This window comes from Myotis yumanensis, unplaced genomic scaffold (genome assembly GCF_028538775.1).
Source record: "Myotis yumanensis isolate MYYU_CA2020_CCGP unplaced genomic scaffold, mMyoYum1.0.hap1 SCAF_10, whole genome shotgun sequence".
NCBI classification, from domain to species: Eukaryota; Metazoa; Chordata; class Mammalia; order Chiroptera; family Vespertilionidae; genus Myotis; species Myotis yumanensis.
This window is the reverse complement of record NW_027223761.1, coordinates 21,535,027-21,562,566: the sequence shown is the minus strand read 5'-3', so window position 1 is coordinate 21,562,566 and position 27,540 is coordinate 21,535,027. Positions and strand designations below refer to the sequence as shown.

At 38.8% G+C, this 27,540-nt stretch overlaps 1 protein-coding gene and 1 long non-coding RNA gene across 2 annotated transcripts in view; one reads left to right on the top strand and one right to left on the bottom strand.

Annotated features, from left to right (window-relative positions):
* Positions 1 to 27,540, top strand: part of ELP4 (elongator acetyltransferase complex subunit 4) — a 171,859-nt gene that overhangs the window by 120,536 nt on the left and 23,783 nt on the right. The window lies entirely within an intron of this gene.
* LOC139018993 (uncharacterized) overlaps positions 1 to 27,540 on the bottom strand; it is an 81,176-nt gene that overhangs the window by 46,573 nt on the left and 7,063 nt on the right. The window contains exons 2-3 of the long non-coding RNA XR_011472965.1: positions 4,401 to 4,546; positions 280 to 410 (exon numbers count right to left, since the gene is read on the bottom strand). This is a non-coding gene — a long non-coding RNA (uncharacterized lncRNA). The remainder of the gene's footprint in view (positions 1 to 279; positions 411 to 4,400; positions 4,547 to 27,540) is intronic.

The following is a 27,540-nucleotide window of genomic DNA, read 5'->3' as shown; positions in this document are numbered from 1 at the left end:
ACAGCCACTCAGCTGACCGGGATGAGCGGCACTCCCACAGCGGGCTGATCCCCACAGGCCACGCCCCCCCACCAGTGCACAAATCCATGCACCGGGCCTCTAGTAAGCATATAAGTTCTCAGGTTCTCTCTTACCCTCTTTCACTTTTAGGGACCCTTATGATTATATTGGACCCACTGGGATAAATCTGGATAATTCCCCTTTGTGATGTGCATAAACATATTACAGGTTGCAGGGATTAGGATGCAAACATCTTTGAGGGACCACTGTTTTGCCTACCTTAACATTTCTTTCATATCTGTTCCTCAGTGACTGCTTTGATAGACCATAGAGACAGAACTACTTCATTGGCTCAGAAAGGAACTTTTTATCTGCTTCAGAAGAAACTAAAATGTATCATTTCAGCTGACCTTGAGGAAAAGAAAAAAGAGAAATTAGACTAAATACTATAAATCACAACAATTGCACCAATTTTGCATTTGTACAAAATTGTATACTAAAATTCGTCATTGTGGACATGGCCCAAAAAATGTGTTTCAAAGAAGGGAGTAAGCAGCTAGCATTTGGGGGGAACTTATTATGTGGCAGGCACTATTATAAATATTTTGGATGTATTATTACCATTTAATCTTTAAACATCCAATTGAGTATATTTCTTCCTTTTAATGATAAGGAAGCTGAGGCTGGAAGACTTTAGGTTAAACTTCCCAGAAGACACAGTTAATGAGCAAGCCCAAAGTCTTCATATTACACCTTGCTAAATTCTGTGAAATGTCAGTTGTATCCATCTATCAAGAAACATATTTTTTCATATTGGCTAAGATTAAGGCATTCAGCCTGGCCAGCCAGAGTGGCTCAGTTGGGTAAGTATTGTCCTGTACACCAAAAGGTTGCCATTTTGGTTCCCAGTCAGGGCACATACCTGGGTTTCAGGTTCAGTTCCCAGTCAGCAACCGATCAGTGTCTCTCTCTCTCTCTCTCTCTCTCTCTCTCTCTCTCTCTCTCCCCTCTCATTTTTAGGTGAGGATTTTTAAAAAATAAAAAAAGATTAAGGCATTCAGAGTATTATGGAATAAACAAACAAGTACTAATATGAGACATAATCCTGTCCATCAACAGAACACTACAGTTCCCTTTTCTCCACATCTTTCCAACATTGGTTATCTCTCGTGTTTTTTATGATAGTCATTCCCAAGAAGTCTGAGGTGATTTCTCATTGTGGTTTTGATTTGCAATTTCCTGGTAATTAGTAATATTAGTACCTTTTCATGTACCTGTTGGCCTTTTTTATGCCTCCTTTGGAAAAATGTCTATTCAGTTCCCCTGCCCATTTTTTAATCAGATTCTTATTTATGTATGTATGTATTTATTTATTTTACTATTAAGTTGTATGTTCTTCAATTATTTTCGGATATTAACCCCTTATCAGATATATGATTTATAAATATTTTCTCCCATTTTTTTTAGATTGTCTTTTCATTTTTTGGATGATGTCCTTTGCTGTACAGAAGCTATTTAGTTAGATGTAGTTCCACTTGTTTAATTTGGTTTTTGTTGCCTTTGCTTTGGGTGTGAAACCCAAAAGAAAATGTTGCCTAGACTAAAATGAAGTTGCTATGTTTTCTTCTAGGTTTTATGGTTTAAGTCTTATGTTCAAGTCTTTAATTCATTTTGAGTTGAGTTTTGTGTCTGGTATAATACAGTGATCCAGTTTCATTCTTTTTTATGTTGCTGCCCAGTTTTCCCAGTTCATTGAAAAGGCTATTCTTTTCCCATTGCATATTCTTGGCTCCTTTGTCAAAAAGTAACTAATCATTTATAGATGAGTTTATTTCTGGGATCTTGATTCTGTTCCATCTATGTGTCTTTTTAAATGCCGATATGATACTGTCTTGATTACTTTAGCTTTACAATGTAGTTTGAAATCAGGGCATGTCATGCCTTCAGCTTTGCTCTTCTTTCTCAAGGCTTTTTTTTGCTTTTGGGGTCTTTGGTTCTGTACACTTTTTAAGAGTGTTTGTTTTGAAGTTGAGGTTTATAATTATGTTATCTATTCTAGAAATGAAATTTCTCATTTATAATAGTGTTAAGAGAAGGATCTGTAGTTTTTTTCAACTTGTTGCTCTATATGTTTATCAGCTTAAAATCTGAAAGCCACAAACGTTTTCTGACACATACAACAATGACAAAGGAAAAAATGTTCCATATTTTCTCCACTAAAAGGTTTAATGTATAAAAGAACCATACACAGAGAAAGACATGTACTATATGTGGAATTTCACCCATATGTGGAATCTAATGAACAAAATAAACTAATAAACAAAATAGAAACAGACTCAGAGAACAGACTGACAGATGTCAGAGGGGAGGGATGTTAGAGCTGAGTGAAAATGATGAAGGGATTAAGCCAAAAAAACTCATAGACACAGACAAGAGTATAGTGATTACCAGCGGGAAAGGGAGGGTGATGATATAAGGGGGATAAATGATGATAGAAGGAGATTGGACTTGGTGTGGTTGAACACAGTACAATATACAAATGATGTGTTATAGAACTGTATACCTGAAACATGTAATTTTACTAGCCAACATCACTCCAATAAATTCAGTAATAAAGCAAAAAAAATAAAATAAAAGAGCCATACAGATGAATTGTACAATAAGTGAATTATATCACAATAAACCTTTTTTTAAAAAAAAACAATTATAAACAAATATTGAATTCTAATTAATGATATGCATGCCAAAGTGGTTAAAGATAAAGTGTATTGATGTCTGCAACTTGCTTTGAAATTCACCAAAAATTAAGATGAATTAGTGGATGATAGATGTAAGAGAGTTGATAAAACAAGTATTGAAAAAGGTTAATTGCACACGTTAAGGTGGTGTGTATTCTCAACAAAAAAAAAATCATCAATTTTTCTATATGTTTGAAATTGTTCACAATGAAATAATGGGAAAAATCTGGAGATACCACTACACAAGTACTAGAATGACCTTAAAAATGTGGAATTTTTAAAGATATTTTCTTCATTAAAAGTTCTGACACCATTTTAATGAAGGGAAGTAAGTAACTGACTACTATATCACCTATTTTTATTCAAGTAATTGGATAATAACTTGGTAAAACAGAAAGCAGGAAAAAAGAGTTAAGCACAAAACCTCAGCACAGTTCTGTGACTGCCAAGTCAGAGATCTTTGAAACAAATAATTGTAATTAACACCATTTTGCCACTGGAAAAACCGAAATTGTAAAATTTCTGAGTAAACAGTATGATCTCCATTTTCAAATGCTTGCTCTGCTAAAATCTTACACCTACTTTTTCTGTTTAGGCAATTACTTTAATTTTTTTTTCTTTTGACCTCAGCAATATGTTCCCTGCTTACATTATTCATGGAATCATGAAAGGTCACTATTGTCTGCCCAATCCCGAAATAGTTTGGCACTTTTTCAAGTTGTTTTGCTTGAATTGTATAAAGTGGTAACCCACTGATGCAGGCATCCATTCCAGCACTCTTGGGCTCCAATCAGACCAGAAAAAAAAATGATAAAAGGAGTGAAAGTGTCTTTCAGTTGCTAAGCAAAGTAGTTGGTAAGGAATAGTAAAACTTTAGAATTTTTTTTTTTAATCCTCACCTGAGGATATTTTTTCATTGACTACTAGAGAGAGTGGAAGGGAGGGAGGAGGGGGAGAGAGAGACACACACCCAGGTATGTGCCCTTGACTGGAAATCGAACCCACAACCCTCCGGTCTGGCACTTTAACCACTGAGTAACTGGCCAGAACACAACTTTAGAATTTGTGAAGTCCTGTGGTAAAACTGGGACTCACTGAAACTTTCACATAGAATAGTACTAACTAATCCATTGAGGTCTTCAACAGACTTTGAGTTGAATGCCCTTCTTAAGTGTTCACCAGTGACATGTGGTGTGGAACCCTTTGCACTTAAGAAATATAAGCAGCAAAGCTAGGGAGGAAATTTGGAGAGGACACCAGGGCATGAGCAGGTTTGCACTGCAAGATAAACCAAAAAGAAGATAAGTGCCAAGGACCAGATGGAATGAAATCATGTTCCCCTGGCTCCCTTGCCCAGCCTGAGAAGCCAGGCGAAGGGAGTTTGTGATCATGGGACAGGAATGGGGGCTAGTACTCCATGCTTATGCTGCTCATCAGTCAAAATTGCTACTCAGTAAACTTCTTACTCCCTATTTTGTATATAGTCTTGGATTTTAATCTGAAATCTCACAGCTTTGGAAGCAGACTCATAGTTTGTGTGGCTTAAGACTTTCACTTCCAAGCACATATTCAGGCTTTGTTTGCCCAGTTTTGTTGTTTGCATGGTTGAATGCTATCCCTGGAAAGAGGTACTTCTGAGCTAGTATGAAGTCAATGACTTGCCTTCAGGGCTCATGAGGAAGTTCTGAAATTTCTGTTTCAAGGTTTTGACATGTCAGCAGGTGTAAGTCCAGTCTGATGCCAATATGCCTTGTGCCAATAAGTTCCTTTTGATCTCAGTGGGCAAGATTTTCCTTGTAGCTGTTAACCTGTTGCCATGAAAAGAAAAAGAAAATGGTTGTGGTATATAGCATAGGTTGCAGGCACAAATATAATTAGTGCTGTACCACAACACTGCTTTTGGTTTGTTGGAACTTTTAAGCATGTTGGCACTTTTTAAAAATCTATTTTCCAAAACTGTACACTCAACTCCTGATTTTCCATTCAAGCCGTGATGGTGCTTCCCGACCGCTCAGCTGGAATGGGTTCGCCTTCTTCCCCTCAGCACACCTTTGAACCAGTGGCACGTCCTGTTGTAAGGAACATTGGGTAGCAGATTCTAATTTGGCAGCACCCTAGGGACATTAATCAATCAGAAAATATAAATGAGGGAATCATTTCTCAGGTGAAATGGTTCCATTGAGGATAATATTGAAATGAAAACACCAAAATGTTGACCAAACTAAAAATATGTTTGCAATTCAGATGACCCGTGGTACTTTACCTTATATTAGTGTGCTCTTATCAAGGCTTGACCTTTCAGCCTTTATAACTTAAATAATTGTCAGACTTCCTAACTGTTCTAATGCTGACTTTACCTTTGCTGCGTGCTCCTCAGAGCTCTCTCCACCGCCTCCTTCACTGCTATTTTTCGCCCTTCAGCCCCATTACCAGCAGCTCCCACAATGTGTTGTCATGGAAAATATCACTGATTCAAATTTTGGGTGAAAAATTATAATTTCACTGTAATTTATCATTATTATGACATAAACATACATAGTATTTCAAATATTTAAGTAACTGAAATGTTCCTCAGATAAATAGCGCACTTATCCAGGTCAATCATTGGAAGTAAGAGAAGACCTCCCACAAGGAAACTTTTAAAACATTGTTTGTTTTTGTTTGTTTTTAATGTTTATTCTTTTGTCCAAAGAGCTAATGATTAAGACCTGAGAATTCGGGATAGAGGCAGTGTGTGCTTTCTACTGCACGGAGTGAAGGGAATTGTAGTCTTGGAAATAGTGAGCTACTCTGAGTGTTTTTATTTAGAAAAATTATTGGAGTCATTTATTTTTTAATTTCTATATGATGTTCATGATCACCGTTGTCTGTATTCAGATAGTTCAATAACCTATCACCTGTGACTTCTCAAAAAGAGTGCCTGTTTAAAAGCTTCTTGTGGAAGAAGGTGAGTCTTGCCAGCAGGACAGGCTGCATAATTTGAGGGGCTCAGTGAAAATGAAAATGTGAGGCCCCTTGTTCAAAATAAGACAGAAAAAGTGCATTAAAAGTACTAAAATATGAAGCCTTTTCCTTTCTTCCATGGCCTCTTAACCGGTAGTGGTGTTTCTATTTGCTAATTCAGGTCATGCTCCTTCAGGCACATAGATCCTCTCAGAGCCCAGACTCTCACCGGCCCCTGAGGGTCTCACCCTAAGACTCGGGAAACAAGCAGTCCATCAAATGTCACGTCTCCCCTCCTGCCAGCAGCTAGGCTGATACTCTGTGCCTTGGCCAGAGTCAGGGAAGCCATGCCAGGCATCTCCCCCTTCCACAGCCCCACTGCTCCAACCCAGGCTGGATGGGTATTGCAACCTTGAACATGACAGGTACCTGGATCAGAGGTGGGCAGGAAGCTTGCCCCTGCCCAGTGCCCACAGAATGCTCTGAGGCACTGCCAACCCTGGGCAGGACAGCTGCTTCCATGCCCCACCTCAAGATGCCATAGGGTGCCTGCCAACCCTGACCCTTCTCACATCCATATCCAGGTTCAGAATGGGCAGAGAGCAGCAACATTCACTGGGAAGGAGGGCAGAGAGAAGAGCCAGTGGGAGGTGATGCATAGGGGATCGCAGAGCAGACAGTGGAGAACTTATCCTGAGAGGAGGGGACTGCACTATAGCCAAGCCCCCTCTCCTCTACGTATGCTCCACACCCTATCAGACTTCACTTACAGAACACAAAATCAAAGAGCAGCAATCACAGCACATTAAACCCCAAGCACAGCCTTCTATATGATACCCATAAGGCTGCCTGCAGAATAAACTCAGTCTCCCATAAAATAATAAAATAATGGTTCACATCTGTTATGCCAAGCACTGTTTTAAGCACTTTGTTTTGCGTGTATTCATGAATCCTCGAAGAACTTATGAAGTATGCTCCATTGTTATCCCCATTTTACAGGCTCTCCCAGTAATTGGTGTCCAATTACTTATCACTTTGTAATAAAGGGGACAATGAGGATTCAAACCCAGATCTTTGGCTCCCAAAGATCTTTATTGGAGAACTGAAGAATAACCTAGACATTTACTGAAGAAGGAAAACACACTTAGAAACACTGTACAATGATGAAGCCTTTGTCTTAACGCAGATTTCTAGAAAATAAAATCCTGATTGATTGCAGGTATGTTGGGTACGCTGTTGCATTGATCTACTTAGAGCATCAAAGCAACTGTCAAATAAATAGGCTTCTCTATGAAGTAATGTCATATGATGGAGAGATTAAATAGAAAGCAGAGGGGATTTGTGGATGCTCCTAGAATCGTAACATTTAATTCTTCTGTAGATGTCTACTCCAATCCCACCCCCACCTTGCCCTGCCCTGCCCAAAGTTATATAGCTAATTAGTGACAGGGTTGGGCCTCAGACCTCTTTGTCCTGGATAAGGAAGTGCAAAGAAAGTCACCAAGCCCCTCTGTTATATTCCTGATCCGTGCTTAGACCCCTCCTTGAGGAAGATGCTCTGGGAAGAGAAAGCGTGTGGGGCAAGGAGAAGAGGGGTAGCAGCCAATGTCTGACTTTCTTTTTATCTTTCTCATCAAAAGGATTTGATGTTTGTGTAAAAATACTAATGTTGACTGCAACCATTTCGTCTTAATCATCATTGCTATTATAAAATCACTATTTTGATTGAAATTGCTATTAAGAAAACTTGACTAATTACAATCAAGGAGTTGCTGGGTCACCTTGTCTAAACCAGTTCTCTAAAATAAGAGAATTCGAAGATAATATGCAGCATGATTCTTCCATGCCCTTACCTTCAAAGTACCAGCAAGGTAGATCCTAATAACTCTCAACTTTGTTTATGGAATTTGCAAGTGACCAGGCCAGAGGCCATGTCTGTTACTTCCTCCACTGACTGTCTTTTACTCTGGAGAAGAGCATGTCACCAGTTTATTGAGGATTCTCAAGTCAGGAGTTATACATATTAAGCAAGTTTATTTGCTCTCACAGTGGCTTTCACCTGGCTTTGTCAATCTTTTTCCTGTCTCTTAAGTATATGTTTATCATATTCAACAACTTGGAGGTCACTGATTTAGTAAAATTCAGTATTGTTTGAAACTGTAATCCCAATACAGGCATAAACTGGGATCCTCACTTTTTGAGCGGTTGAAGGGATTAGAGACCAGAGTCTGGTTCTGAAGATTCTAATTCTCCTTTCTCTCTTCCAGGCCAGAGAGAGTGAATGGAGTGGTAACAGGCCACGTGTTTTTTTTACACAGCTAGCCACTCTTAGGGTCCTCTGCTGCAGCTGCTTCTCTGAGTACGTCTGAAGCAGGCATTCAAATGCGGGCCCTCTCAAGCGCTAGATATTGAGTTTTTCAGAGGGCCTGTAGGGTGTCCACGCCATATTGTTGACTGATGTCAGAGTACAGCAGTTGTGTCGCCTCATCCCCTGCCCACAGCTGTGTGCCTCATCAGCCTCTGGCTGACAGATTTTCCTTGCCAGGCAGGTCATCATCTTGGATAGAGCACCAGCAAGCTGACTTAAGTGAACTCCTACTTGTCCCCCAGGCATTTCCTACAAACGTAGGCTACTCCCCATTGCCCCTCTGCCTCTCCTGTTCTCTCAGCCCTGCTCACACAGGCACAGGACAGAGGAGCACATTCTCTGCATAAGCAGATGCCCAATGGGGAATGAAATGTCAATCATCTTGTCTTATAGGTACGGCCAGTCTTTGAGGTAAATTTTGGAGCCCCACCTGCATCTTTGAAACTAGCTTCATAGGATAGAATCTCCTCTCATCACAAGCATGGTACTCCCCACAAAAACCAGTGACTCCATAACTCCTTCCTCCTTTCCCCAAGCTTTTCATATGGAGGTTGGGGTGATGGCTGTGTTGCACTCTGACACTTTTTAGGCTTGGGAGGTGTCTGTGCCCAATTACTGGGGACTCTTTAGGCCTCACAGCCCTGGTGTTGTCAAAGCTGGGACTGTCCTTCCAAGCAACAATAAAAGTACCACTCTCCTTGATGTTGTGTTTATATGTTCATAAGAGGAATAATTTTTGATGCAGTGCTAAGTCCTTCACACAAAGTGAAAATAAATGTTCATTCCTTTGCTCTTTTAAAGAAGGCTGGGATTCTAAGAAAAGGCTTAAGAAATAGACTATAACCAAATGGATAGGATTGGAAAAATATATTTCAGCCAAAAGGAGGACATGAACAGAGTGGAATATAGAAAATTGGAGAGCAAATTTGGGGAAAGTGAGCAAACTTGGATAACGGAGAAGCAGAATAGAAGATCAGAAAAGCAGACTGGAAACATCAGATCAGGAGGTTGTTGAGGGCAGGGTTAAGGAATCTGAATCTGGGTACAGGGGAAAGGCTCTTCAGCAAAGAGAGTGACCCATTGAAAATGGCACATTTGGAGAAGTTGACTGGTAGGCGATATGCAGAATCAGGTGGAAGAAAGGAAACCAGACATTCAGTATTGTAACAATTTTAAAAGGAAGAAATAAGAGGGGTGAAGCACATAGAAAGGAGAATGTAAGCATTATTGGAATAATTTGTGAGTTTTGATGACTAATCTTGTAGGATATGATATGCCAGCATATCCCAAATGCATGCTTCGTGACACTAAACCTAACAGATGAGCCGAGTCAACAAAGGATTCTCTGGTCAAATAAACTGAGGAAACTCAGCATAATGTAAACCAGTGTTGGCGAATCTATGACACGCGTGTCAGAGGTGACACACGAACTCATTTTTTTGGTTGATTTTTCTTTGTTAAATGGCATTTAAATATATAAAATAAATATCAAAAATATAAGTCTTTGTTTTACTATGGTTGCAAATATCAAAAAAATTCTATATGTGACACGGCACTAGAGTTAAGTTAGGGTTTTTCAAAATGCTGACACGCCGAGCTCAAAAGGTTCGCCATCACTGATGTAGACCCTGCTTAGAAATTCATAATAAAAGTAACAAAGCAATTCCAAAGGAGAAAAAGCAACAACACATAACTTTGTTTAGCCCAGCATTTCCCAAAATTATTTGTCCATAGAACCCTCTTTTGTATAACTCCTACAAAACAGAATCAGTGTTCCCAAAGCACACTTCGAGAACCGCTGCACCACGTTATATGCTACAAATAAACTGAACTGTTGATTTGTAGATTAATATTGTATATATCTTTAGCAGACACTAAAAGCAAAGCATAATTTATGATGAACTCTGTTTCTGAGAAGAAAATCATTCTTCTTGGACTCTCTAAGCTTGAACTATGTCTTTTGAAACTTGAGCTTGTCTCATTCTAAATGTCCACTTTTATCTTTTCATTGCACAAGATCAAGAATAAGTAGCTCCAATTTTATAATAATTTCTGGGATTTGCTTTTGTGGCCTTAAGAACATATACATCAGTATGTGTGTCATCAGCTTAGGGTCTAGGAGAAAACGAGCTTTACTCTTTTACTTTCAAGTGAGTACATGTAAAGTAAGGGTTTTGTTCCAGAGAATAACAAGAGGCAAGCTGTTGCATTTGCTGTATTGTTACACATAATAACTGCTAACTAAAATTTTGTTTATGAAAATAAGGCAGATATTTTTATTTGATTTTTAGAGAGAGACAGGAAGAGGGAGAGAGAGAGAGAAACATCAATGTGAGAGCAAAGCATTGATCAGCTGCTCCTGCATGCCCCCTACCAGGGATCAAGCCCGCAACACGGGAATCATACCAACAATCTTTTAGTGCACAGGACGACACCCAAACAACTGAGCCATACCGGTCAGGGCATAAGGCAGATATTAATTACAGTTTATTCACAAAGAAATCTGAGACTAAAGATTGTAACTTATTGGCTCAGGGTAACTAGTTTATGATAGAACCAGGACTAGAGAGAACCAGGTCTCATGTTCTTTCTGATCAAGCATTCCACCTTAAAGATTAAAAGATAAAATAACTGCTTTTGTTGAATGTCAAAAGAACTTTTCCTTTGTTTGTAAATTATTCTAAAATCCAAGGGGGGCCTACCCACAAAAGCTACTGTGTTCACAGTTATTCTTAGAGAGAAGTCTCATCCTTCCACACAATTATCAATGTCATGCCTTTTCATTTTTCACTGTAATAAATGTCTTGCCTTTCATTTTTCACTGTATCCACTATAGAATATCAAAGACTAGTAAGCTCCTACTTTCAGGAATTATACCCAATTGAATAATAAAGAAATTGGGACTAAGAAAGGTAGCGACTTACCACAGGCAATTTGATGACACACATATCTTACAAGTCTTTGTAGCACAAATATTATAGGACCAAGCATTCAGAATAATTACTCCAAGTACACAGCTATTGAACAGCAGATTTTGGGGGTTGAGGAAATAAGTAGCACCTTATTCACATTCCTCCAGTATAATTTTTCAACTAAAGAGGCTTATCTATCTCAAAAATAAAGGGGCCTGTTACTTTAAATCAAGCATGAATTATTGCTATGTCATTTTTAAAGCTTATAAATAAAAGCTTATAAAGAAATAAGCTTTACTTTCAACACTAGAACAATTATGGGATAGGTTTTAAAAGTCCTTTGCTTTATATCTTTAACCCTTTGCGGTCCAATTTTATTTTTGGAATTCAAACAGTCTGGTCCAAATTAATTGACAGGATTGAATGTTGAACCGGTTTGTGGTGTCTACCTCAGCCTCGATGTTGGACCTGCTACTAGCGCCTGGTCTGTCGAGTCAGCCTCAACGTTGGACCTGCTACTAGCGCCTGGTCTGTTGAGTCAGCCTCGACGTTGGACCGAAAAGGGTTAATAATGTTCAAATACTAGGTTAATAAAAAGGAAAAATTTTTATTTTTTTTATCGTTTTTCACATAATGCATATTTTTAAGTCATTCATAAAATCGATTTCAAATTTATTTTTATCAGAGTGATAGTTCCTTTACATATCTGTTGATTTCTGAAAAGTATTTTTAATAATGATGAAAAATATATAATCTGTTAAAAGAAAGGATGGTTACCCTAGAGAATGAAACTACATGATTAGGAGTAGGGAAGAGCACTTCAGTTTTTTTTTTTTCTTTCTTTTCATTGAATTTATTGGGATGACACTGGTTAACAAAATTATACAAATTTCAGGTGCACAGTTGGGAAGGGCACTTGTAGTTTTGCTCTCTCTGTTTTATATTATCTTTTAGAGTGTTCATTTATCATAAGCCTATTTTACTCAGATTTTTTGTCCCAGGTTCATAAAAAATGGTTTTAAAGTATGAAGGCATATAATTGACTTGATGGGCATTTATACTTTTGTCAAAAAAATTCAAACATACTATAAAAAGTTTCTGTGTGTCCATCACCTAATTGTGACAAACATTAACATTTTAGAGAAGTAAAAGTCGCCCTGTTGACCAGGAGTAAATGCAAGTTCTTAGGCTCTCCTGCTTACTGAGTACTGGTACAGAAAATGGCATATGCTGTAACAGCTCTAAGTCTATGCCGCAGTGCTCTGCTACAAAACAGGTGTAAGCATTGGTTGCTGGGCAATGAACAAAACAGCAAACCCAGCTCCCTTCACTTCTGCATGTATTTATCTAGATTAATGATGTAGACCATCATAAACAAACAAGATATTTGTTATACAAATAGGATGGCTAATGCATGTCAGGAAATTTTAAGATTTTCCTTAGCATTCATGTGTACTTTCAATGCTTTTAGCCTTGAAAGAGATATATATTGTTTGGAAACCAAAATTAAAGTAATATTGAAAGTGTACAATGTGATTTCCTTAGCTCGTGATAAATAGTACTATGAAACTTAGGAAGGTACATTGGGTTTTCTATTTCAATTGTTTCCTAACAAATAGAAGTTATAGAACAATTGATTTATAGTAAAGCACAGAAGAGTCTTATCATTTAGAGTAGAAAAATTACAAGTTATTTTTGGCTCTCATTCTCTACCAAAGTTAAAGGAAAATCAAATCCAAAAGAAAAAAAATTTAACCAGTAAAACAATGTTTTGATTATGTGATTTAGAATGTACTTGTTCATTTATAAGGGCTACGAAAGTCATAAATGCAATATATCTCAAATGTTTTCTAAGATATGACATCTACTGTCGATTATGATGGTTCTGCTGCACCATATAACAGTCAGTACTAAAGCTCCACCATCTCTAAACAGATTGTTTCCGCAATTAGTATCTATGTACTAAGTTAGCAATAAAAAAATATATAGGTCCATTTCCTCAGGCTCTACCTCCCAAAAGTGTTGCAAAAATACAATGACATAATAGATAATCATTTCAGGAGTAAAATTCGAAATGTCAGCCATGAAAAAAAGTCTAATAAAAATAATAATATACATCAATACTAGCTTGCTGGAAACTAGACTGAAGACCTCAAAAATATTTTTCTATTATAATCTTATACACTTTGGTTGGTTATCATGGTAATTTATATTAGGGAAAGCTTTGAAGCTTTCTGTTTGCATAACTGCTTCAGATATATGATGAATTGAGATTTACTAATGCAGTTCCAACCCTGACTACTATCCTTTTACACCCAGTCAGTTCTATCAAACAACCAGTCAGTTTAACCAAAATTATCAAGTTGGTTATGCATGTGAGTGTGTGGCAGCCTGAGTGAGGGCTCTTACCAAAAATGCCTGTGTTTTCTTCTACTTTGTCCACATGGAACTCAGCCACTAATTGGTGAAGTTATCTTATTACAAAGGCCAATTGAAGAAAAGTCTGATTGTGTGTCAGCAAGATGGCACAATAGGAAGCCCCAGACCTTCCTAACTCCCACAGAGACATCGACTCAACAACAATACATGGAACAACTCCTTTTGTGAGAAATCTAGAAACCAGTTAAGAGGCTTCTGCACCCCAGGCGAGCTCAAAATTAGCCACATTGAAGCCAGCAGGAAAATTCATGCCACCCTCTCGCCATAGTCCCCGCCCCCCCACTGCCCCACCTCCACCCCGCACAGTGTCAGGCATTTCGGAGGACATTCCCACCGCCTGCCTTCTCCCTGGGGAGAGGAAGAGAAGACTAGGCCCTGTGTCCTATATTCTGGCTTTTGCTTTTTTTTTTTTTTTTGGAGGTGGGGAGGCACTACCTGAGAAATAGGCTTCTGCCTTGCCTGCATGGGACCAAGCATACTCTAGATGCTTGAGGCCATAGAAAAGAGAAAGGAGCTGGGTGCATGCTGCTGTTCCCAAATACCAATGTGAAGGCAGACAGGCCAGTAGGGTTGAGTGGCTTCTCCCTCAGGGGGAAGAAGAATGGAGCATGCGTCCAATGTTCTGGCTTTTCAGTGGGGAGCCCAACTAGTTTCTACCTCTCCTCCATGACATTGGTCTGGGCATTGATTTCTTGGATGTGGCACCAAAAGCTCAAGCAACAAAAGCAAAAGTAAACAAGTGGTACTACATCAAACTAAAAAGCTTCTTCACAGTAAAAGAAACAAGGGAGTGAAGAGGCAACCTACTGCATGGGAGAAAATATTTGCAAATCATGTATCAGATAAGGGGTTAGTATCCAAAATACATAAGGCACTCCTATACTCAATGGAAAAAATAATAGTAATAACTCGATTTTAAAATAGACTAAGTAGACATTTCTCTAAAGAAGACATACAAATGGCCAGTATTTCAGGTATTTGAAAAGATGCTCAACATCTCTAATCATCAGAGAAATGCACAGCAAAACCACAATGAGATACTCTCTCACACTTGTTATGATGAACATTATTAAAAAAAAAAAAAAAAAAAAGGAAATAAGTTATTTCCAAAAACCTCCTAACAAAGAAATGCCCAGATGGCTTCACTGGTGAACTCCACCAAAAAAACAAGTGAGGTTGTAGAGAAATCGCAACACTTGTACACTGTTGGTGGAAATGTAAAATCGTGCAGTGATTATGGAAAATAATATGGAGGTTTCTCAAAAAAAAATTTAAAGAACTATATGATCCAGCAATTCCATGTCTAGATATTAATCCCAAAGTATTAAAATCAAGACCTTGAAGATATATTTTCATTCCCACAGTCATAGCATCATCATTCTTCACAATAGGCAAGGGGTGGGAACAACCTGAATGTCCATAGGTAGGTAAATGGACTTAAAAATGTGGTAAATACACACAATGGAATACTATTTAGACATAAAAAAGGAAATACTGTCATATGCTGCAGCATGGATGAACCTTGAGAACATTATGCTAAATTAAAGAACCTCGTCACAGAACAGTACTGCATGATTGCACTTATATCTATCTAAAGTAGTCAAAGCAGAAAGTAGAATGGTGGTTTGCATGGGCTGGAGCTGCTATTCAATCGGCATAAAATTTCAGATATGCAGGATGAGAAAATTCTACAAGTAGACGTGCCTATGGTTAACAATACTGCACTGTACACTAAAATTTTGTTAAGAAGGTAGATCTCAGGTTGTGTGTTTTTAGCACCATTTATCCAAAAAGTCTAATTATTTTGGTCTTATACACCATCATTCTCATGAAAAATGGGAAATGTTATGGTGAAGCAGATTTGCATTGAATAAAATAGGACCAACCAAAGTATAGCGAGACCATTAAAATTTTCTAAGCCTGGTGATTTCTGAAAAATATAGATGACTAGACTACCATCAAAATGCAGCTTTCAACTAAGTCTGCTTATGTGTTTATTTTCAAAAGTGTGAAGTTGGTATTTATTATAGCTATCAGAGGAAATTTTCCTTTACTGTATTTTAGCACTTGCTAACTTTTTATTTGCGATTTATTCTGAGGGAAATTTCAAATGTAGACACATTATAGAAATCATTTTCTTGACATGTACAGTATGTTCACAGTACTTTCTCCAATCTTTCTTTGATGTCCAAGGTTATTAATAGTGACAAAGTACTTTGAAGTAAAATCTAGTACTGCTTAATATTTAATACTTTTAAAATTAGTAATAATGATTGATTTTACCTAATCTCTTATTGAAATTCAGGCAACATTATCATTATTTTAAAACTATGCAACCTGTGCGAGTTTTTTAAGAACAACTTGAGCCCTAACCGGATTGGCTCAGTGGATAGAGCGTCGGCCTGCAGACTGAAAGGTCCCAGGTTCGATTCCGGTCAAGGGCATGTACCTTGGTTGTGGGTACATCCCCAGGGGGGGTGTGCAGGAGGCAGCTGATCGATGTTTCTCTCTCATCGTTGTTTCTAACTCTCTATCCCTCTCCCTTCCTCTCTGTAAAAAAATCAATAAAATATATTTTTTTTAAAAAAGAGAGAAAGCATATTTAAAAAAACGAACAAAAAAGAACAACTTGAAAATACCAATAAATAATAATATTCAAATGCCACATGTTTATCAAAGTATCTTACATTACTTTTATACCTTGCCAAGCTTCCTCCTCTCTGTGTACAAACAAGCATACTCACCAGGGCAAAGCAAACCCATTATCTGCATGATTGGTATCCATATTTCCATTCATTTTGAATGTATAAGACACACACACACACACACACACATATATATATATATGTATATATATGTGTGTATGTGTATATATATATATATATGAATATTTACTCATGGAGTCATCATTTCTTTATGTATTCCACCACCACTTGAATTCTGAAAAAGAAGAAAATTTTTCTTTCTAACCTCTTAAACATGCTTTCCTCTCCAGCTTTAAAACAGCAAGCACAGTTGCCAAGAGAAGCTTTAAAAAGCCAATTTCATACCCTGAGGCTATAGAGTTGGAGGAATTATGTAGACATCATTCTAAAATTTGTACTGAATTATCTTATTTGGCTCTCAGGCCTGAAGTTCAGCAGATAATTCCCAGAGCTATCATTTATTCTCAATTATGAGGCCTTAGTCAGTTATTGGGAAAAGGGTCTGTTTCTTCCCCCTCTCAAGTTTTTCCAGTAATGCTTCCATGTGCCGTTGAACTGTTGGCACATTTCACTCCCAGAGGATGGATTTTGTTTGGCATCCTGAGGAATTTTGATATATTTAAGAAGGTGAGAAGTACACATTGGCATCATTTTTAACAACATAAGTCTAAACCCAAATTGTCTTTTACATGCCAAAGATGTGAAATGAGCCAACTGTCTAATAGTACACAGTAACTGTTCAACTACATAAGTTGATTTCAGCAAAACAGTTTGGTGTGTGTTTCATCCTGAGTCATTTAGATACAATTATGCCTTATGGTGCCTTAATAATCGAGGCAAGTTGTCCATGACTTCCACATAAGCAGATACTGATAGCATTGAAATGTTAGTCACACTAGAGCTGAATGAAATATAAGAGTGTTGCTTTAGTTCAGAGTGCCTCTTCAGCTTCTGGGCTGCCAACAAATGTGAGATAGGAAAATGAACTTGAGATTGATGACTGCAGATAGTAAACCTGTTAACCTATTTTAATAAAATAAATTTAGATATTTAAGTGAGTTGGAGAAACATATTACAGACTTTCTTTTATTTTCAGACATTTAAGTATGTATGCTATTCATTATTAACAGGACCAATATTTAGTGTGTGTGTGTGTAAAATGTGTATGTATGTGGGATGCTGTATTGGAAAGATAAACATAGAAAGATATAATCTTCTTTAAAGAGCTTACAGTTGAGTGGGGATGCCATGCTCTGAGAGAGCACAAGAACTAACTTGACCACAAAGCAGACGCTGCTTGTGTGTTAATGCATATGAAACCCATAAGTCAGTGTGGCATAGGAGAGTAAGAGAATTTGGGTGGTGGTAGAGGCTGTGTTAGAAATTATGATCTGGGAACCTCATGTTAGTAGACTTTAAGAATGATTCCCAGGGTAGGGAAGCAGAGGAATAGAAGTAAGCATACAAGCCAGAGTGTGTGGAGAGGGAAAGGTAGAAGGGAAGAGGCTGAAGTTATATTGAAAGGGTACTTTTCTCTCTGTCACCAAGTCAAGGGAAAGGACTAGATGGGATTTTATAGAATATGCAGCATATATTTGAGATGACTGTAATATATTAATTTCATGACCTACATAAAACTCACTTTGGGTAATCTGGGGTCACTCCAAAGAGATAAGCAGTCATCCTCCAGACAGCCAAGCTGAGATGCATTGAGAAGGTACTATGTTGCCCCACTGGCATGGCTCAGTGGTTGAGCATTGACCTATGAACCAGGAGGTCATGGTTCGATTCCTGGTTAATGGCACATGCCCAGGTTGCAGGCTTGATCCCCAGAGTGGGGCATGCAGGAGGCAGTCAATCAATGACTCTCTCTCATCATTGATGTTTCTATCTCTTTCTCCCTCTCCCTCCTCTCTGAAATTAATAAAAGAAAATTTTCTAAAGAGAGCAAGTAATGTGACTCCATTGTGGAGAGACATGCCATTGGTGATAAGTCACCATGGATAGAGAGAAGCAGCAGTACTTTTAAATATGAACCCCAGAAGAAAAGTCATAAGAACAGATGCTGTAAATGTGGCTGCTTCTCTCATAGGCAGCCCTTTGTAGTGTGCTCCAGAGTGAATAGCAACAGAAGTTTGCTTACTTAACAATAATTAATGATTTCTGCAAACCACCCAGGAGCCAGGTAACAGAAAATAAAGTTAGGAGATAACTTAGTGTCACGTCATGAAAGCCTTCTTTATATGTAATGCCAAACAACTTCTCTACAAGACGAAGTGAGTTAAAGCATAAAAATTATTACTTAAAGTTGTATTTGGACTATGTCCAAAGAAAGAGCATTTCTTATAATATGCAAAACAATATTTCACAACTGTATATTATAATTTCTTTTAAAGATAAGCAGCTGAAGATAATTTTAGAACATCCTCCAGATATTTTCTTTTTCTGCAATAAGCAGATTCCTTACTTGTGTTCCCTCAAGGTAGTAGTTAATATTATTATTATCTCTTCCTCTGATCTAAATAAATTCCTCCACAGCAAAGTTAACCCAGGTCTTATAGCATAGATTTCTGGCTGACATTTACTGTAATGAACACTGAACTATGTATATTATAGGTGTCTCTCCCCACCCCCGCCCCCCCACACACACACAGCAAACTCAGTGAACTTACCAATATAGTAGGGCAGAAAAGGCTAGTAGATAAGAAATATTCATAAAGAATGAAGTGTAAGATTGTGCAGAGTAGTCTATGGTTATAGCTCAGCAAAGTCAGTTAGGTCTAGACTAAGGATGGTGCTAGGACTTAGCCAAACCTTGAAATGTGGTAGCATTAGGGAAATGTTGAAGGAGGAAGGTCTTTCTGATAGAGAAAAGCATGAGTAAGTGCAAGGAGGTTTAATGCCAATGGCACACTTGGAAAGTCTAGAAATTGGCCTGGCTGAAGGAAATTTGTGTTGGGGAAAATAACTGTGAGGAGATGATTTGTGAATTACCTTGAATACCTTGAACGAGCATATGGAGAACCATTGTAGGTTCTTGGCAATATGCTAAGAGCAACATTTAATAAATGTTGGTATTGTAGAAGTATGTAGGATGTATTGGTGGAGGCAGAGGAAAGAGGCAGGGATGCAGTTAATTTAAATGTGAAGTTATGAAAGTGTCAAAAACAATAGTAAAATGAGGGAGGAAAGAGACATGTAAAGGCCCTTCCATTGGCCCTGTAGAGTCATGTTGGCTTTTCTGAGAGATATTTCCCCAGCAAGTTGGCCCTAAATTTTTTGTACATGTCCACATAATTATTATTCCAAATTACCTCCCCTACCATTGATTTCTAATTCAAATAAGTAATCTTTAAGACATCCCTTAATTTCTATGTTTAGTCTATCATGAGAATTTAGAGGCTTTTACGTGTATTTAAATTAGGTCTCTGTGAAGTGTAGGTAAAAAGAGGAAAGGAATTGTGGGTGAGAGAAGAAGAAAGGAGAAATAGCAAAAATAAATAAATAAATAAATAAATAAATAAAAAGCAGTGCGTACATTGAACTGCATACACCATTACTAAGTAGGGTTTCTATCATAAGAACAGGAATGGTTCAACATCACAATGTAGGAAAGCGCTTGCTAAAGTTTAGCACTCATTCTTGATAATTTTTTTAATAATTTTTTTCTACAAAACAGCATAGAATTTGAGTTCCTAACCTGATAATGGGTGACCATCAGGAACAAAGAGGAAACTTTTTTCTTTTTGGTGGTAAAAGTTTAGAAATGTTTCTACTAAAGTCAAGAGTAAGAATATCCCCTCTCTACTAGTCTATCTAGCATTGTCACTAGAGATACTAACCACTTGAATAACATCCCCCCCAAAAAAATATGGATAAGAAATAAGTATGGCCAAAACCGGTTTGGCTCAGTGGATAGAGCGTCGGCCTGCGGACTGAAAGGTCCCAGGTTCGATTCCGGTCAAGGGCATGTACCTGGGTTGCAGACACATCCCCAGTGGGAGATGTGCAGGAGGCAGCTGATCGATGTTTCTCTCTCATCGATGTTTCTAACTTTCTATCCCTCTCCCTTCCTCTCTGTAAGAAATCAATAAAATATATTTTAAAAAAAAAAGAAATAACTATGATTAGAATCGGCCAGAATAAGGCCAACTGTCCTTGTTGTCAGATAATGTGACTGTTTATATCCAGGAGGATCCATAGACTATTAGAGAATTCAACAAATGTTGCCCCACACAAGATATCAGACCTGCTAAAACTAAAATAATGGCTATCAAGTCATGCCTATCAAATTGGAAATTTTTAAAAAAAGTCTGGCAGTCAAGTAAATTGGTGAGAATTTGAGAAACAAGAGCTTTCAGACAGTGCTGATGGGATTTTAAGTTGTTACAACTTCTGAGAACAAATTAGCAATGCCTTCTAATATTGATACTGTATGTATCTTTTGACCCAGAAATTCCACTTCTGGATACGCACTTTAGAAAAACTTCAGCATATGCACCAAAAAGAAGAATTAAAAAATGATGAATGTAGTAGCATTTCTTATAGGACAGAAAGATTGAAAACAGTATGAATGTCTATTAACAGGAAGATGAATAATTTTATACGTTCCCACAATGGAATACTACTTTAGACCAGCTTAATATAATTGAGCTAAAACTACATGTATCATAGATCAATTTATATAGAAATTTAAACATATAAAATATATATTATTTATGTGTGTATATATACATACACTAGAGGTCCGGTGCACAAAAATTTGTGCACTCGGCGGGGGGGTGGGGGGGGGGGGGCGGGTCAATGCCCAGCCTATGCACTCTTGCAGTCTGGGAACCCTCAGAGGATGTCCACCTGCTGGCTTAGGCCCGCTCTCTGAGGGATCAGGCCCAAGCTGGCAGTCAGACATCCCTCTGGCAGCCCTCGGGGTATGTCCACTTACCAGCAGGGAGCAGACCTAAGCTGCAGTCGGACATCCTTAGTGCTGCTGAGGAGGCGGGAGAGGCTCCCGCTACCACCGCTGTGCTGGCAGCCATCAGCCTGGCTTGTGGCTGAGCAGAGCTCCCCCTGTGGGAGTGCACTGACCACCAGGGGACAGCTCCTGCATTGAGCATCTGCCCCCTGGTGGTCAGTGTGTGTCATAGTGACCAGTCATTCCCAGTCGTTCTGCTGTTATGGTCAATTTGCATATTACCCTTTTATTATATAGGGTAGAGGCCTGGTGCATGAGTGGGGGCAGGCTGGTTTGCCCTAAAGGGTGTTCCGGAGCAGGGTGGGGGTCCTGCTGGAGTGCCTGGCCAGCCTGGGTGAGGGGCTGATGGGTGTTTGCAGGCTGGTCACACCCCCTTCAGGGTGGGGGTCCCCACTGGGGTGCCTGGCCAGCCTGGGTGAGGAGCTGATGGCTGTTTGCAGGCTGGTCAAGCCCCCCCTCCCCCAGTGGGGACCCTCACCCCATGGAGGTTTGGCCAGCCTGGGTGAGGGACTGATGGCTGTTTTCAGGCTGGCTACACCCCCTTTAGGGTGGGTGGTCCCCACTGGGTTGCCTGGCCAGTCTGGGTGAGGTGCTGAGGGCTGTTTTCAGGCTGGCCAAGCCATTCCAGCGATGGAAGCTCCCAGCCTCTCCTTTTTTTCTTTTTCTTTTTTTATTCTGGGATTTATTTACCTTCTATAATTGAAACTTTGTAGCCTTGAGAGGAGCTCAGAGCCGGCCAGGGCAGGCAGGAGAGAAGCCTCCTGCTTGCTCCTGCTCCGTGGCCATGGCCAGCTGAAAGCAGGTTTCTGGGGCTTATTTACCTTCTATAATTGAAACTTCGTTGCTTTGAGTGGAGCTCAGAGCCCACTGCGGCAAGTGGGAAGCTTGGCTTCCTCCATCATTGGGGCAACCAAGCCTCCTGCTTGCTCCAGCTCCGTGGCTGCCGGCCACCATCTTGGTTGCGTTAATTTGCATACAGTTCGCTCTCATTGGCTGGTGGGCGTGGCTTAAGGCATAGCAAAGGTACAGTCAATTTGCATGTTTGTCTTTTATTAGTGTAGATATATACAGGATGGGGCAGAAGTAGGTTTACAGTTGTTTGTGTGGAAAATAATTCAAGAATAAATTGTTTCACATACTCAACAACTTTAAACCTATTTTTGCCCCATCCATCCTGTATATATATTTAGAGGTCATTAAAACTCTCCAGGAGAAAAGTAAATGTCAGATCTATTTAGTGTTTACCTCTGGAGAGGTTTGGACTGGTAAGGGATACAAGGATCTTCACTATGCTTTTATTCTAAAGCAAATGTGGCCAAATGTTAGAATGTGATGAAGTTTAGTGGTGAACATGTGGGTTTTTCACTTAATGTTATATTCTGAGTCTTCTGTATGCTGGAAATATGCCCCTATAAATATACACATGCAACCACATCTAGCTACTTCTTACCACCTCGGCAGCTGCAGTCCTGACCCTGACCCCATTTTACCTTGCCCTCCAAGCTGCAACTACACTCACCCTGCTGTTCCTTGCTGAGCATGTTCTTTCCTCTGTGACTCACAATCACTGGACACTCAGCCTGGAAAGCTCCCCCAGGTCTGCATTGCTCTCTCCTTCACCTCATTCGAGCCTCTATTGGAATGGCCTCCTCAGAGAGACTTCCCCAAACCAACCCATCCTGGGCGTGCCCTCTCCTGGGCCTAAAGCAATGATAAAGACAGTGGCATACCTAGCACCAGATTATGGTCTGTAAACACTATTTTCCAATCAAAGAAACCAGGGCTGCTCCAGCCAGTGTGCCTCAGTTGGTTGAGCGTCATCCCGTGCACCAAAAGGTTCGCTGATTTCCGGTCAGGGCACATACCCAGATTGCAGGCTCAATCCCTGGTCCAGGTGCATACAAGAGGCAACAATCAATGTTTTCCTCTCACATCGATGTGTTTCTCTCTCTCTCTCTCTCACTCTCCCTTCCTCTCTCTCTAAAGTCAATAAAAAATATATATTTAAAAAGGGAAGAAAGAAACCCGGGCTCCTAGAAGTGTTTGATTAAGGGCAAGGGAGGAAAAATATAAGATGAGGCTGAATGTCTTGGTTCAAAAAGTTAGGAAATGCTTTATTGAAAAAAATTGAAGGAACACAGGTTCCAACGTGAAGGAGCTCCTAATGACCAAAGCTGAAACAATTTGAGCCACAAAATAAATAATGATAGTATTGATTTTTTAACCCACAGGATAAAATAATCTAATAAGTTAATAAATGCAGAAGGAAAATAGAATATCACCATTAGGCAAACATCACAATAATAAATGTTGCATCCTCATAGAGGAAGACCACAGATGGGTGGTTACCAGAGGACAAGGTGAGTGGAGGGAGGATGACATGGCTAAAGGGGGTAAAACTGTATGGTGACAGATAGAAACTAGACTTTTGGGGGTGAGCACAGTGTAGTACAGACAGATGTCACATTATACTGTTATACACCTGAAACGTACATAATGTAAACCAATGTTACCTGGGTAATAATATCAGCAGACAAATCTGATTTTGTCACTTCTCATGATTAAAAACCTTCAGTGACTCACCATTGCCTTCAGAATGAAAGCCATACATGCGCTGGCCCCTGCCTAATTCTCAGCTTTATCTGTCACAGTTTCTTTGCACAGACCATAAACTCCAGTCATACCAAACAACCCAGATGGCTTGTCGCACCTCTCTTTGACTTTGCATTTGCTGTTTTGTTTTCTTCTCTTAGGCGTCTGACTGCCTAACTCTAACTTGCCCTGTAAATTCAACCGGAGCAGTACCTACTCTTCACAGCTTTTTCTTGTCTGCTGATTCACACAGTGACTTCACACCTTGTATCTAACTCCTTCGCAGACAAGGACTCCTTGTATCTCCAGCTAGTTGCCCAGTACCTAGTAGGTGCTCAGTAAATGTTTATTGAGAAAGGAAGGGAGAAAAAGAAAAAAGAAAAGCAGAAAGGGAAGATTTTAAGTTAAATATTAAGCAAATAAACTCTTCCCTAACTTTTCTCCTGTATTTCTCTGATTTTAAGCCCTTGCATCTGTGTGTAATTGATTGAATTTACCAGGTTCTCTGCTTGTCCTTTGACATAGAGGAAACATTTACATCAATTAACTGAGGAATATTAAAAAGCTGTCTACTTTGACATAAGCCGTTCTGGTAAACATGCTGTTGAGCCAGGTTGAGACTGTGAGTGCTCTCATTTTAACTTTCACCAAATCTGCTAATCTAGTGAAATCTAAAAGTAGCACCAAAAAGTATGCCTTTAGAATGTATGCCATCTTAAACAAAGACATCAAAATATACCTTCCATTTACTGATATGTTTCCTCTTTATAATGTACTGAGAAGTTTAATTGTTATTTGTTTGCTATCCCCAGAGTGTGGTAAGCCTTGCAGGGGCCAAATGTTTGGGGTCTATGTAGGATGCAATAAAAATAAATTTCTAAGAGAAAATAGAGGAAGCCCAAGGCTAGTGATAGTGAAAGAGGGAAGAGGCCCTGGTTACATTTTTAACCTCAATGAATTCTTTCCAAATCAGACTGCAGAATTTTTTCATGCCACATGCAGTATTTTTACTGACAGTAATACAGAGCAGCAGCCTGCCATTTGGAAGCTTACAAATAAGCATACTGTTCCTCTTACACACAATATGCTATACATCTTTATTTCCTCTCATCCTCACAGAAGCGCTTTAGCTTCCCATGTTTCTTTAAGGAGGTGACAAGGAGTACTGGTTAATAAGCTCTTGGGGTTATTCAATATCCCTCTTCAGTGCTCATTTTCTGAAGCTGAAAACACTCGTGCGTGTGCACACATGCACACTAAACGTTGTCAGAGGTGAAGTGCTTCCAAATGCCACTTGAGTGTGATTAAAAGAATCTGGGCTTGATGGGACTCATTACAATTACACAAGATGCCAGGCCTAACTGTTTGCTCAAACTTGGGTCTAAGAAAAGGAAATGTCTTTAAAAAAAAAAAAAAAAAAAGGCTCATAGAAGTGGAGGTTAATCGTTTAACAGGTTTTTGTATTTCTATAAAAATGTATGCTGGGTATATCATTTTAAAACAAAAGGTAACTATTTCTTTTTTTTAATCCTCACCCAAGGACATTCTTATTGATTTTACAGAGGGGCAGGGGAGATGAAGGGGGAGGGAGAGAGAGAAATACCCATCGGGTTGCCTCCTGCATGCACCCAGACAGGGAATTGAACTCACAACCTTCCATTGCACAAGATGATGCTCCAACCAACTGAGCCACACTGGCCAGGGCTAAAATTTGTAATTACATAATATATGTTGGAAAAGCGTCTGCCATTTCTTTGACTTCAGATAATAAATCAAAGTCCATTTGACTTATTATTGCTCCTAGTTTCTAGTCAAGTTATCTAGTTTTCCCTTCCTAGTCATTCTGATTTCCCACAAAAGTTCAGGCTACTTTAAACAATTTTATGTTTGACATCATTGGGAAATACAGCTTAAAGTTTCTCTAACTCAGTTTTCACCTTCTCATCTCAGAGAGTATTCACAACTCCATCTTATGGTTGAGTCTGCCCCTAGGTAAATTCCTCAAGGAGTTATTGTAGCATCCCAGAGTTACTAATACAGTTTGTGAATCTCATTCATGTTCATTCTTTATCATTCCAGCAGGAGGGTTTGTTTGAGGTGTGCAGTAACATACCTAAGAAGTTAATGGTTGTTGACATCAAATAGATAGACTTGTAGGGACTTAATATTGTAAATCTGAGGTTTTGTGGATGGTGATTGCACTCACTGTGTTTCAACTAGACTAGACTGTTTAGACCACAGAAGTTGACAGACTAGAAAATTGTCTGCTTTTGCTTTTTTTTTTATTTTACCCGGCACAAGTTTTATCAGGCAGCATGTGTCACAAGATATTGTACAACACCTCACCTCATACTAAAAACGCTTTAGATGAAATGATTAAGCTTTTATTTTCATTCTGTTGTTAATTTGTTAACAAGGAAGCTAGAACTTTTAATTAAAAAATAACATTTAAAAATCTTAAATAAGGAGCCCATGTCATATCATACAACCTATTTTGTCTTCTCATTGCTCGATATCAGCTTGTGACTTATTCTCACCCATCAGTCTGTCCAGTGAAAAGTAACAAAATCGGTTAACAGGATTTTATTTTATTTAAATGACTATACTTGTTGAAAAACTAATGTTATATTCTGGGACCTATAAACAAATAGCAAAAAGAAGTTGTACCTAGAGAGCACACATAATTAATCCTTCTCCCAAGTAATTAATTTACAAATCAGGGAATTTTGCGTGGCCAGTGTGGCTAAGTGGTTGAGCATTGACCTATGAACCAGGAGTCACTGTTTGATTCCCTGTAAAGACATATGCCCGGGTTGTAGGCTCGATCCCCAGTGTGGAGTGTGTAAGAGGCAGCTAATCAATGACTCTCATCATTGATGTTTCTCTCTCTCTCTCTCCCTGTCCCTTCCTTTCTGAAAAAAAAGAAAAGAAGAAATTCTTCCCCATTCACATTTTCCTGTGGTAGAAAGGAAAATTAGAGAATTTTAGTGTTTAGTCTTTCCTTTGCTTTAAGGTGCTATGAATGTTTAATGTATAATTCTACAAGAATACTCTGCTTAAAAAGGATTGATCCTATCCTGAATGACTGGCTGGAGCAGTTATAATAACATTAGAATTTCCATATGGGGCGTAAGAAAAATGTATCACTTATGGATATTCAAACTATCCTTTCATTTTCAAAAGGTTTCATCATAAAAGATGTCTGAAATAAGAATTCACTTTCCTCCTCCAAAGCTACCAAAAGTGTATGATTCTACTATTCTGCAAACCATGTCTTCTTATAAACCTCTGCTAAGTACAAAACAAGTGTTGTTTTTATTAATGCTCATTTTTATGCATCAGTCACATTGTTTCTCCTATACTGTCATACATTTTTAAGTGTTTGCTAATTAGCAACTTGAGTAGTTTGTATTCATCAACCTCAGTGATTGTGTTGTCATCAGAAATATTGATGAGCCTGATTGCCATAATGAAATGATATATGTCCATATTTCCACCTGTCTTGGGATGAACTATTTATCCTATTTCTCACCTAAACTCCCAGCAAATTGCACACTAGCTTCTCCAATGCTGGGACAGGGGGAGCGGGGGAGACGGAGGGTGGGAGGAGATATCTACCCCGCCTACAGGGACACTGGAAAAACTAAAGTTTTAACCTACTTTTTCCAAATGGCACAACTTTGAAAACGCACATGTCGCCACATTAAATGATATTGATATTCTAGACCCAAAAGGACTTCTTGCTTTTTCCCTGTGAGTTTCATGATCTTTCCAGGTTGCCTCTGTTCCTGGAAAGGAAATTATTGGAAGCTCCGGCTTAATAGATTGGATTGTGTCTTGCCACTCTCATTTTTTCTTTCTTGCTTTGGCA